Source organism: Eumetopias jubatus, unplaced genomic scaffold, assembly GCF_037043125.1.
Source record: "Eumetopias jubatus isolate StellerSeaLion01/CBP00866 unplaced genomic scaffold, mEumJub1_p1.0 scaffold_5, whole genome shotgun sequence".
Lineage (NCBI taxonomy): Eukaryota > Metazoa > Chordata > Mammalia > Carnivora > Otariidae > Eumetopias > Eumetopias jubatus.
In genome coordinates this window covers 89,421,552-89,435,119 of record NW_028274811.1, presented here as the reverse complement: position 1 = coordinate 89,435,119, position 13,568 = coordinate 89,421,552, and the positions used below count along the sequence as shown (strand labels likewise).

General features: G+C 38.5%; 1 protein-coding gene across 2 annotated transcripts in view; it reads right to left on the bottom strand.

Annotated features, from left to right (window-relative positions):
• Nucleotides 1-13,568, bottom strand: part of UIMC1 (ubiquitin interaction motif containing 1) — a 111,901-nt gene that overhangs the window by 18,454 nt on the left and 79,879 nt on the right. The window lies entirely within an intron of this gene.

Here is a 13,568-nt window from a genome sequence, read left to right as displayed (position 1 = left end):
TTAAGCAAGAATCACCAGTTGATATTAAAACCATGGGTGAATGCCTGCTTGAGAATAGAATATTCATACAGTCTCAAGGCACTACCCCATAGATGACATACTTACCACAAAAAGGGGAAAGGGTACCTTTATAGAAGAAAATCTGGTAAACACCACCTTAAAGAGAAGATCAAATTTAACAATGCCAATAGTACAAACTGATGATCATTTGCCCCTTGATGTGATGTTATGGATTGAATGTTTGTGTCCCCCCATAATTCATAGGTTGAAATCCTAACCCTCAATGTGATAGTATTAGAAGGTGAGGCCCTTGGGTGGTGATTAGCTCATGAGAGTTGAGCCTTCATGAATGGGATTAGTGCCATCATAAAGGGCTGAAGAAACCAGAGCTCTCTCCTTTTATCACATGAGACACAGCAAAAAGTCAGCAATCTACAACCCAGAAGAAGGCTCTCTCCAGAACACAACAATGCTAGCACCCTGACCTCAGACTTCCAGCCTCCAGAACTGTGAGAAATGAATTTGTTTTTTATAAGCCACCCGGTCTGTGGTACTTTGTTAGAGCAGCCCAAAATGACCAAGACATGATGCATTTATAAGACTACAATATTCCCTGTTATATTCTTGTCAAAAATGTTCAACCTGAATATAATCATAGAAAAACATCAGACAAATCCAAACTGAGGAATACTCCCAGAGGAAAAACCAGAAAAGAGAAGATCCCGTTTTTTGTAAATAAACCCAGATAAAAGAACCAAATTAAGATTTGACCTTCCTCCCCAAACAAGAATGTGCAGTTAATTCCAAACCAGTTAACTAATAAAACAAACAATACTTTAATAAGACAGACTCTAGAATATCCACAATATTAACATTCACAATGTCCAAGATAAAATTCAAGAAACATACAAGGAGAATGAGGCAAATGTGACGTTTTCAGCTTACAGGGGTACAACAATTTGAATGATCACAGATTTCTTGTCAGAAACTATGGAGGCCAGAAGAAGGTGGAATAAAGGATTTAAAGTGCTGGAGGGGGTGCCTGGGTGGCTCAGTTGGTTAAGCGACTGCCTTCGGCTCAGGTCGTGATCCCAGGGTCCTGGGATCTAGTCCCACATTGGGCTCCCTGCTCTGCTCTCTGTCTCTCTCAAATAAGTAAATAAATCCTTTAAAAGAATAAAAATACAGGGCACCTGGGTGGCTCAGTTAGGCATCTGCCTTCGGCTCAGGGCATGATCCCAGGGTCCTGAGATCGAGCCTTGCATCAGGCTCCCTGCTCAGTGAGGAGCCTGCTTCTCCCTCTCCCTCTGCCACTCCCCCTGCTCTCTTACTGTCTTTCAAATAAGTAAATAAAATCTTTAAAAAAAAAATACAGATATATTAAAAGCAACTGGGAAAAAGATACAGGCAAACAGTAGACATAAAAGAGGTGAAATGGCTAAAACTGTTTAGTTGTTCTATCAGATAAAATATACTTCAAGAAAAGTATTAACAGAGATAAAGTAGGAAACTAAGGAATATACTTACAAGTTGACTGCAAAATTTATATAGAAATGCAAAAGACTATAATATCCAGCAATCTTAAAAAAGAACAAGGGGAATTTTTGCTACCTGACTTCAAGACTTACTATGAAGCTACTGTAATCAAGTTATTTGTATCATTGGCATAAAGATAAACAGATCAGTGAACTATAACAGAGAACAAGACCTCACTTATATAGTCATCTAATTTTTCTAAAAAGGCAACAAAGTAATCCACTAAGAAAAGGACGTTTTTTCCACAAATGGTGCTGGAACAACTGATATTCATACAGAAGAAATAAACCTCACCCCTTACTTCACACTTTCCACAAAAATTAATTCAGAATGCAACATAAACCTAAACAGAAAACAATAAGCATAAAAGAAAAAAATTGACAAATTAAACTTAAAACTTCTGCTCAAGACACCATTAGGAAAACAGGCAAGTCACAGACTAGAAGAAATTGTCTTTATGACATATATGTGACAAATGACTAGTATTCAGGACATATAGAGAATTCCTGTCTCAATAATAAAAAGTCAAACAAACCAAGGGCGCCTGGGTGGCTCAGCTGGTTAAGCATCCAACTCTTAATATTGGCTTAGTTATGATCTCAGGGTCATGGAGCCCTGCATCCAGCTCTGCTGCTCAGTGGGGAGTCGGCTTTAGATTCTCTCTCCCTCTCCCTCTGCACCTCCCTACCTCAAATAAATAAGTAAACCTTAAAAAAAAAAAAAGTTCAAACAATCCAATTTACTAGCTTAGTGATTTTGACAAAGTTACTTACTTCTTTCTCCTTGGAAATGACAGAATTTAATTTTAAGGTTGCTGCAAAGATCAGATGAGACAAGGGTTAAGTATAAATACAGAAGTGCACAGTGCTTAACGCAAAGCAACAGTAATAGGAAGCACTGTTATAAAGACTAGGAATATGTTATAGAACTGTGAACTTGAACTTTTTTTTTTCTAAACGAGAGAATCCTGTTTTCAAATAAAATCTCATTTGAAACCCAATATATAAAGATTCATAAAAGCAGAGTTCTGGATGAGGTAGGTGATAAAGATAGACTCTTTACCAATACTAGTCCTGGCTGCCAAGCCCTTTCCATACCTCCACAGAACCCTAGTGATCTACAGAACACATTCTGAAAAACCAATGCTGTAGAACAGGGATAGGCAAATTATGGCAAATAAATGTATTTGTATTTATAGAATAGGCAAATAAACAAATTATTTTAGAAATAAACTTTTACTGGAACAAAGCCATCTAGTTCATTTACATATTGTCTCCGGCCACTTTTGTGCTGTAATAGCAGAGTTGTGTACCTGTGACAGAGATCTGAGTAGTTGTGACACAGACCATATGGCCTACAAAGCCTAAAATATTTATTATCTGTCCCTTTAAGAAAAGTTTGTCAACTTTGGCTTTAAAAGAGTACATTTTCAGAGGGCCTACATGCACAGCACTGTTAAGATGCTGTGGTGGGAATAAAAACGACTATGACACAGTTACTGTTAATAACAATACTAAGCTTATGAGTATAAATCATGAGTGTTTAAGTCTTAAAAAGGAACATCTTGCAGGTGTGACTCTCCTGGAAATTAAAGCCCCGCATCGGGCTCCCTGCTCAGTGGGGAGCCTGCTTCTCCCTCTCCCACTCCCCCTGCTTGTGTTCCCTCTCTCACTCTCTCTCTGTCAAATAAATAAATAAAATCTTTAAAAAAAAAAAAAGAGCCTGAGATATTAGTATCAAAAACTCTCTACAATGTATAAACCTTGCTGGACTCTGATTTCAAACAATCAGAAGACTCAAGGAGATTTGAACCCACCAAATATTTGATGACATTAATTTTTTAGGTGTAACAGAATGATGGTTAGATAGGCTTTTCTTTTAAAGAGATCGTGGGGTGCCTGGGTGGCTCAGTCGGTTGAGCATCCAACTCTCAGTTTCAGCTCAGGTCATAATCTCATGGGTCATGAGATCCAGCCCTGTGTTGGGCTCCACACTCAGCAGGGAGTCTGCTTGAAGATTCTCTCCCTCTACCTTCTAGTGCTCTCTCTCTCAAATAAATCTTTTTTTTTTTTAAAAGATTTTATTTATTTACTTGACAGAGAGAGAGAGAGAGAGAGCAGGTGAACACAAGCAGTGGAAGCAGCAGAGGGAGAGGGAACAGCAGGCTTCCCGCAGAGCAGGGAGCCTGATGCCGGGCTTGATCCCAGGACCCTGGGATCACAACCCAAGCTGAAGTCAGTCGCTTAACCAACTGAGCCACCCAGGTGCCCTTAAAAAATAAAATAAAAAAATAAACAGATCTTATCTTTCAAGGATACTTAGTAATATAATGAAGGATATCTGGGAGCTGATTTGAAATAATCTGAGGAGAGGAATATAGACAAAACAGCAATGACCATGAGTTGATGAATGGGTGGTACACTGGGGTTCAAAGTACTACTATCCTCTCAATTTTTAGTTGAATTTTAGGTTTGTATTTAAAACACATACACATAATCCTTTTTGCAAGACAATAGTCAAAATTAGACTGGCCATTGTCTTTTGAAGAAACTGGTATGAAGGCAGCACTAGATATAAAGAACCCAGAAAAAAACCCAAGAGGTTTCTCTCTAAAGAATCATTAATGGCAGTTATATCCAGTGCTCACATACTGTCATCAGAGCCTAAATTAAGGTAATACTAAATGTGTTTCATATAGAGAAAAAAACTCTGAACTTCTCTGAATTTTACAAGTGGCTGCTTTATCAAGGTTCTTAGAGAAGTGAAATGAATGACAAGAAGCATAATAGAAACATATAAGCTCTTTAAAATGTTAATTATACAAAAGAAAATATATCCAAACCAATCATCCAACTTAAAAACTACACTATTCTCAAAACTGATTATCTAACTGCGTACTTCTTCTTGATCCCAACCTTTGTCTCCACCTACCTCCACCAAGAACCCTTTATTCTCAAAATTATCTTATCATTAGTTTGTTCTTATAGAAACACAGTTTTAATATAAATTCTTAAAACAATATATTGACTATCATATTTAAATTTAATATTTTGAATCTTGTTTTTTTTTTTTTAATCTGAACATTCCTGGATAATTCTTTGAAGTACAAGCTTTTTAATTAAGGCTGATTGTGTAAAATAATAATAATAATAAAGCTGATTGTGTAGCCCAGCTCCTGCCACTTTCTAGGTATGCAATATTGCAGAAATTATTTTCCTGTCAAGCCTCAGTTTCCTCTTCTATAAAAGTGGAATAATACTGTTTCAGAGATTGTTATGAGAATTAAAGCAAAATATACAAAAAGCACAGTTCCTGGTATATAGCAGGTATTCATAAATGGTAGCTCTTATTGGTTGATATTAGGTATGCTTTGTAAAGACCTGGCAAATTAAATCCTTTTACTTAATGGAAAAATAGTATCTTGCTATCAAGTGTTTCTTTTATATTATACCCTTAGACTCCTTAAGTAACAAGTCAGTCTGTGAATGGACAATTTCCACAGCCACCACCAGAAGTAATTCTGATAGTTCATCTGATCCTTTCACTTTGCACACACACTTTTCAGAGGTGACTTATGTCATATCAACTCTGTTCACTAGGAAATAGTCTGAATCCACCAAACTGTTTTTCCCAGGTAACTGAAAAGCTGACAAGGTCAATTCTGATGAGATCAGATTTCATGTCTGCATTCAGGGATGAAGGATTCTAGTACTCTGCCTTCCTAAAACTGACTGAGGCTTCCATGGTCTCCTCAAACTTTCCCAACTGTGTTTATTCCCATCTCCATACATGGAAAGGCAGATAGAACCTGTAGCAATGAAGAATGCTAGTCCTAGAATCAGGTCAACCTGGGCTTGGGCCCTGGTTCTACTGCTTATTAACTATCTGATGCTGGACAAGTACTAAACCTCTCTGATGCCAGTTTCCTTGTGAGAAAAATGAAGGTAACAGTAACACTTATCTTCTAAGGTAACTAAAGTCCTGCCTGTGGCCCTAAGATAGTTCTAATGGAGATGACTGATCTAATATTAATTCCTTGAACTTTCTTCTTTCTTAAAATGCTCTAGATGCCTGAATTAAAAAGTGTGACTAGATCATAAAGTGAGAAAACTCTGAAGTGGTTTTTAGCTGGTAATATTCCTTCAACACATAATGCTTTGGGTACTAACTCAGGTGCTAATAAGAGCTATTTTATTTTTCAAGGAAAGAATGAACACATCTGGCAGAAGAAAACTGCTAAAAGAATCCTGAGGTCTGGCTCTTTAGCAGCAAGGCACAATGAGTAGGGGTAACTGAAGAAAAGACAAAGTCAATGTTAAGAGGAATAAGATGAGAAGAGTGAAGGCACTGAGGACTCAAGCAGACACAGACTGCAGTCAGACTGCCATTTCATATGCCAAATCATACAACTTTACTACTGTATCACAGTGGAGCAGATATGAGAAAATGTTTCACAGAAAGGTTGAACAAAAGTTGTCAGAAGACAACCAAGATGCAAGAGGAGGGGAGGGAAGAGGCACACTGCTGCTACATTATTAATACAAGAGGAGAAGGGTTATGTGCAATGCAACTTAACAAGTCTTGGGGTGAAAGTACTGGTCATCCAGTACCTATGTCAATAGGCATTCAAATGAGATGGTGACCATTCCAGAAAATGCCAAACAGTTCTGGAGTCAAGTTATCAAAGAGGAATCTCCTAAATAGTATAAAACTTTGGGCATCTGGTTCCTGCTGATTCCTGTACCAAGCCACGACCTTCTCCTACCTCTTAGCTTCCTCCTATCGTCATCAATAGCAATAAATTCTTTCTCCTTTCTCCTTGATGCCCACCCCCCCTTAATTCTGCATGGATTCCAAAACTCTTTTCCCCATATCAGTGCCACTTCTATTCACACCAATTAGATCTTTCTATAGAATCAGCACTCCTCTTCAAGAAATAAAAGCTTTGACAGTATTCACACCAGGAGGTTGCTTTCTCAGGCTGCATAAATCTGGAAACTTGGTGAAAACTGATAGATGGGTAGAAAAAACCTGGAAAGCACCCTGGAAGCAAAAGGCTTCACTTATAAAACTTATATAAACGGATAAGAAAAATACTAGGAACCCAAAAGATACTTGGGCAAAGTTGAGAGAACAATTCTTCAAAGAAGAAAGACAAATTGGCTTTTTAAAAAAAGAAAAAATTTCAATTTACTACTAATCAAAGAAATATAAACTACAGTGAAATGCTATTATTTATCTATCAAATATGCCAAGATCTGTAAAAAAGAAAAAAAAATATTCCTCAGTATTTGGAATTGTGTTGTGAAAAGAACAATCTCATATGCTAGTGGTGAGAATTTAAATAACTGAAATCTTTCTAGAAAGCAATCTTAAAACTTTACAGATATAATCCAGTAATTCCACTTTTAGTAATCCTAGTTTAGTAAAACAGAAATTCAGACAATTTATATATTACAAGGCTTACGCCACTGGCTTGCTTGCTTTCTTTATTAAAAGATTTTATTTTTTAAGTAATCTCTACACCCAACATGGGGCTTCATCTCATAACCCCAAGATAAAGAGTCACATGCTCCAATAACTGATCCAGCCAGGCACCCCAAGAAGGCTCATGCTATTTTAGATGATTATCTTTAACAGGAAAAAAAAAAAAAAAAGGATAAAAAACCCATGCCTGATATTAGGGGAACACTTAAGTAAGAATCTGCTCTTTTTCTTGCCAACCAGAAGTAATCCCTTCCACCTTTATAAGTGGTTAGTGCCTCTATTTTAGTACTTCAGCTGATTTGTATCATACTTATGCCCAAGTCTGTTTGCTACACTGGACTGTAAATTCCCTGAGTATAAATCCGAGGTCCCAGTCACCTCTCTCATACCCCTTTACCACATCTTGAGCACCCCTAGGACCTAGCGCAACACTTCACTAAATCATTTAGAACACAAAAATTTCTATTAAGTTGAATCACTGTACAAAACAAATTAATCGACTTCAAAGTATAATTTCATACATACGTAAACAAATATATAAAATACATAAAGAAAAGACATAAACAAATACTAAATTTAAAACAGACCTAATTCCACCACAATTTGCATTAAGGTCAATTCCACAAGATTATAGGAATATTAGATTCCTAATACAGGAGTATTAGAAGGCAACAGTCAAAATCTACAGCCTTGCCCCTCTGACCCCTCCTTCCTGCCTAGAACACAGATGTGAGGTCTAGAGATAAAAAAGCCACCTTGAAACCATGAGTCAAGAAGCTACAAGTCAAGGATTGTAGAGCCAAAAGAGAAAAGCCTAAGTTCTCATTACATCACTGAGCTACTGCCTCACTTTAGATACCTTGTTATGTGAGAAAAAGAAACCTTACATATTAAACCCATCGTTAAGGGTGTTTTCTGTTACTGTGATTTATAGAATTTTATGACAGATATCAATAGGGTTTTCTCTTACTTGTACTGACTTATAAACAATGCATATCCATCTATTTGGTTACAGCAACTACACCACAGATGGACACTTAAAACCTAATCAAAAGTCTTTCTCTAGGGGCGCCTGGGTGGCTCAGTCGTTAAGCATCCACCTTCGGCTCAGGTCATGATCCCGGGGTCCTGGGATCAAGCCCCGCATCGGGCTCCCTGCTCTGCAGGCGGCCTGCTTCACCCTCTCCCACTCCCCCAGCTTGTGTTCCCTCTCTCGCCATGTCTCTGTCAAATAAATAAATAAAACCTTTAAAAAAAAAAGTCTTTCTCTAGAATGACTTATGGTTTCAGGAGAAAGAACTCCTTTCCATTAAAGGCTAACAGTCTACAGTTGTGGGCAGACATCTTGTTTCCCCTCGAAAAGACCTACCTATTGAATACAGACAAGTAGAGTCAAGAGATGGAGTGACATCATCTGAGCCCCTAGATCCAGCTGTCTGAAACCTACACCAGACTTCCCAATTACCATGCAAATTAACTTGTTTTTTGCTTAAGGTTACTTGAATTATATTTCTAACACTTAACATCCCAAAGAGTCCTATACACTACAGTGACGTAAACACACAAAAAATTCTTTTACAGTTGAAAAAATACCCCATATTAAGCAACATATTTCAAGTTAATCTGTCATTCTACAATTGCCTATTTCCTTTCATACTGCCCATACTACAACCACACTGAATCACTTGTTCTTTCTTGTATATTGTTCATATTTTTCTATTTATGTGATTTTGCCTACTGTTCTTTTACATTAATGCCCTTCCACCTTAATCTCTAATCACATTTCCTCTGAAACACCACAGACTGTACGTCCATTAGTAATTCTAACCTTGTGTTACAGTTATTCATGTGCATGCCTTTTCTGCCCAACTGCACTATAATCTCAGTATGTTTGGATTTGTGTATCTCCCCACAGGCCTCTGTCTCCAAAATCCATGTTATTTTTACTAAATCCATGCTATTTCCCAATTGTTAACACATCAGTAGTTAGGTGTCAAGAGCAATATAGTTAATCTAATCCTCCTTAGGTACCACAAAAGCCATATTAACACAAGTGAGAAGACTAAGTGGGGCACAAACTACAGTCAGGTAGATAAACTCAGGTATATAAAACAGAAAAAGTTAAATTTTGTCTAATTAAAAAAATTTTTTTCTTTTTTTTTTAAAGATTTTATTTATTTATTTGACAGTGAGAGAGAAAGCGAGAGCAGGAACACAAGCAGGGAGAGTGGGAGAGGGAGAGGGAGAGGGAAAAGCAGGCTTCCCGCTGAGCAGGGAAGCCCGATGCAGGGCTTGATCCCAGGACCCCAGGATCATGACCTGAGCCGAAGGCAGAAGCCTAACGACTGAGCCACCCAGGTGCCCCTAAAAAAATTTTTTCATTAGAGATATTCAGGTCTTAAGATTTTTGCTGAGTCACCCAAGTCAAGCCTATTCTAGGCCTCAGTCCTTCTCTGTTAGCTGTCAGGCAAGTCTGTATAGCAAGGACTCTCACCTCCATCCACCTACTTACCCACTATTATTTTTCCAGGAGATATCCATGAAGAGAAATCCATTCTTGACAGTATCCTGACTCTAAGCCACACCCCTGTATCTAGGCCCAAAGTGTACACAGTTAATGCCTTCAGCTTCCCTAACTCTCCTACAATCTATTTCTCACTAGCTTATTATTCTTACCACCTTACCATTTCCTTGCCTTTCATCTTCCCCTTAGCTCTACCTGACTGATGGCTTATCCTTTATGTATTGGCATACAAACACAGACTTCAGAAAGACTACACAGGCAGGAATAATATTCAATAATAACAGCAGCTACCATTTACTGAACATTTATTGCGTGCTAGACACAGTGCTAGGTACTTTATAAAGTGTCTCTGATTCTTTCTTTTACAATTTTATTTATTTGAGAGGGAAAGTGAGTGAGAGAAAGAGTATGGGGTGGGGGGGAGCAGAGAGAGGGAGAAAAAGACTCCCCGCTGAACAGGGAGCCCAATACAGGGCTCAATCCTGGAACTCCTGGATCATGACCTGAGCTGAAGGCAGACACTTAACCAACTGAGCCACCCAGGTGCCCCTAAAGTGTCTCTGATTCTCATGATAATCCTAATAATGTCGAACTAATTTTACAAACAAGGCATCTGATCCTCAAAAAGGTAAGGTCATTTGTTAAATATTATCCAGCTGACAAGTATTACAGCTGAAATTTAAATTCAGATCTGTCTAGTTCCAAAGCCTGTGTTTCTCCCGCTCAATCATACTGCCAAAAATAAAATGTTGGCTGTTCTCCCAGCTTCCACTGTTGTCCCCCACCCCAACAATCTATAATAGCGCAGAGTGATCCTTTACTCAAATATTAATTCATTCTTTGCTCAAATCCCTCCACTGGTTCCCCCTTTGCTCAGAGTAAAAGCTAAGATCCTTACTATGGCCTAAGAACCCTGTGTGATCTGTCCACTTATCCCCTCCCCAATTACCTCTCTAATCTCATTGTTTATCTTTCCCTCACTTACTTCAGCCACACAGGCTTCTCTGTCATTCCTCATACACATCAAGCCTGTTCACAACCAAAGGTCTTTGCACTTACTGTTCCCTCTGCCTGTAACACACTCTTCTCTCCACCTTGAAATCCCTCACTTCCTTTAGGTCTCTGCTCAGATGTCACCTTCTCAATGAGACCTTCCCTGACCACCTATTCTAAATTGCTACCTCCTGACCTCAGTACTCCCTAACCTCCTCTTCCTCTGCTTTCTTTTCTTCTCTAAAATACTTATCACCGCTTAACATATTGTAAGTTTATTTATTTATTGTCAGTATCCCACTGCTAGAATATAAACTCCATGAGAACAGGAACTTTGTATATTCTGTTCACTGTATTTGGTATATAGCAGTTATTTAGTAAATATTTACTGAATGAGTAAATGGAGAGCTTCATTCTTCCTAAGTGTTTAATTAAAAATGGTCTCAAACACATTTTCCAGAAAGCAAATACAAAGGCAACCTGCCTTTGTCCTAGTCTAGATTAATTTAGCGAATCTTCTCCCCTCAAACAATGCAACCCCCTCTAATTTTCCATACTTGTGGATAGCCATGTCACTGAGCAACAAACTGAGCAGACTGAGCCAACTTACCCAGAGTGTAGTATTATAATCAAATAAAACTTACAGCAAAGTTAATCAGACACATATTTAATGATATGCATAATTGTTATTGTGCTGCATGGTAACTAGGCATAAATGGTAGACACTTCATGTAAATGACTCTAATTACTATTTCTTTTACACAGCCAAACCAAGCATGTCTAGGATTAGATTTGGGGGAAAACAGGAAAGAGGGGAGAGCTGGATACTTAACTCTGGGAGGTAAGTCCTCTCTCTTATTCCATCCCCTTAGGCATTGGGCTAACAGTCTCTCAGTCTGGGTTATGCATTTTCAAGAATAACTCTTTCCCTTCCATAGCAGGAGAGGCTCCCTTTTACCAAAAACTAGGCTGAGGGCTTGTCTGATTCCAGTCATAAAATGTGAGAGGAACCAGAACAATCACTACTATCTCTGGCAAAGAAGACAGGGACAGGCAAGCTGGTGAAAAAAACAAAGATAGCAAACTTATTTTTGGTATGATATGGAAAGAACATGGCACACTAGTAGGTGCTTTACATAATTCCTCTAACTACTTCCCTACCCCACCTATAGCTCCAAACTCTGTTCCTAGGACACAGGAATAAAGCAGAGTGGGACAATTCCAGGGGGACTCCCTGCTCCAAATTCTCTTATAGGGTCATAGAGAGTAATTCAGGTTAGCAAGTTAACACTACTAGAAAAATTAAGTGGAAGCTGTTGTTTAGTAGTTGTTTCCCTTGCTTCCTATCTTGTCTAACCTACAGGAGGATACAGGGCATCCTACTTTCCCAATGGTTTATCCAAACCCATCCAGCCTTCCCAGCCCAGGCTAAAGTTCCTACTGAACTTACAGTCAGAATCATTCATTTGGGTACATTATCATTGACTTTGTGTCATATCTTGCTAATTTGTTTTTAAAGATTTTATTTATTTATTTATTTGACAGAGAGAAACACAATGAGAGAGCAGGGGGAGTGGGAGAAGGAGAAGCGGGCTCCCTGTGGGGCTCAATCCCAGGACCCTGGGATCATGACCTGAGCCGAAGGCAGACACCCAACGACTGAGCCACCCAGGAGCCCCTTGTTAATTAATTTCTTAGGTTAATGTTTATCTCCCCAATGAGACTGCAAACTCCTTAATGGCAGAAATTCTGTCTTAAACTTCTTTAGTAACCCACATAAGTTTTAGCACCATTAAGAAAAAAAATGTTCTGTAAGTATCTGGATTAATTAACGTTGAGGAGGAAGGCAATAGGTGATAGAAAGGAATCAAATTTCTCACTCTAGGTAGACAAGCTGGTGTTGAAATTTATAGTATTGTAGATTTGTCTTTATTATACTCCTGAACTAATTTTTAAAGCAAATTTCCCTATGAAAAAAAAAGTGTTGGAGCACCTAGGAGGCTCAGTCAGTTGGGTGTCCAACTCTTGGTTTCGGCTCAGGTGGTGATCTCATGGATCATTGGATCGAGCCCTGAGTTGGGCTCCAAGCTCATTGCAGAGTCTGCTTGAGGATTCTCTTCCTCTGCCCCTCCCCTCCACCTCAGATGAGCGCCTGCTCTCTCTCTAAAATAAATAAATAAATCTTGGGGCGCCTGTGTAGCTCAGTCGTTAAGAGTCTGCCTTCGGCTCAGGTCATGATCTCAGGGTCCTGGGATCGAGCCCCGCATCAGGCTCCCTGCTCCGCAGGAAGCCTGCTTCTCCCTCTCCCACTCCCCCTGCTTGTTCCCTCTCTCACTGTGTCTCTCTGTCAAATAAATAAATAAAATGTTTTTTAAATAAATAAATAAATAAATAAATCTTTACAAAAAAGAATAAGAAAATGTTACTGTCATTCAGGATATAGCAGACATCTTTGCATGGAGGTCTGAGACATCTGGATCAGAGCTACAAGACATACAGTGCCAAGAATATACAGGCTTCCAAGTCTCAGATGTTCTCTTCAAGAGGTAACCAATAGTTCCAGGGTGATGCAGCACAGAATATAGGACATGAATTGAAATTAGGGATACTTTTTAGCTGCAGTTTTAAGGTAGAACTTTTACACACAAAACCCCACAAGGGACTTACCTTGAATAAAAAATGAGTAATTCTTATAACATTGTATGTCAACTACAATTTTGAAAAAAATGGGCAACTCTAGAACCTATTTCCTCAAGTTCCATAGGAGTCTCAATATTTGAATATGTAAGATGAAACACAAGGTCCATAGCATCGCACTGATTTTTGGCCTAAATATACCACAGTGTAAGTTGAAACATTAAAAGATAAAGATTTGTCCCTTCCCTTTCTCCTGACTATGTGCAACAAAATAGCATACCTGCCAAAGTAATAAAGAACATGAAAAGTACTGGAGAATTAAGTAGATAGCAGAAAGAAAAACCAACCAACCCAACAACTTTAAGGAAGAGTGGTCTGTTTTTCCTACACT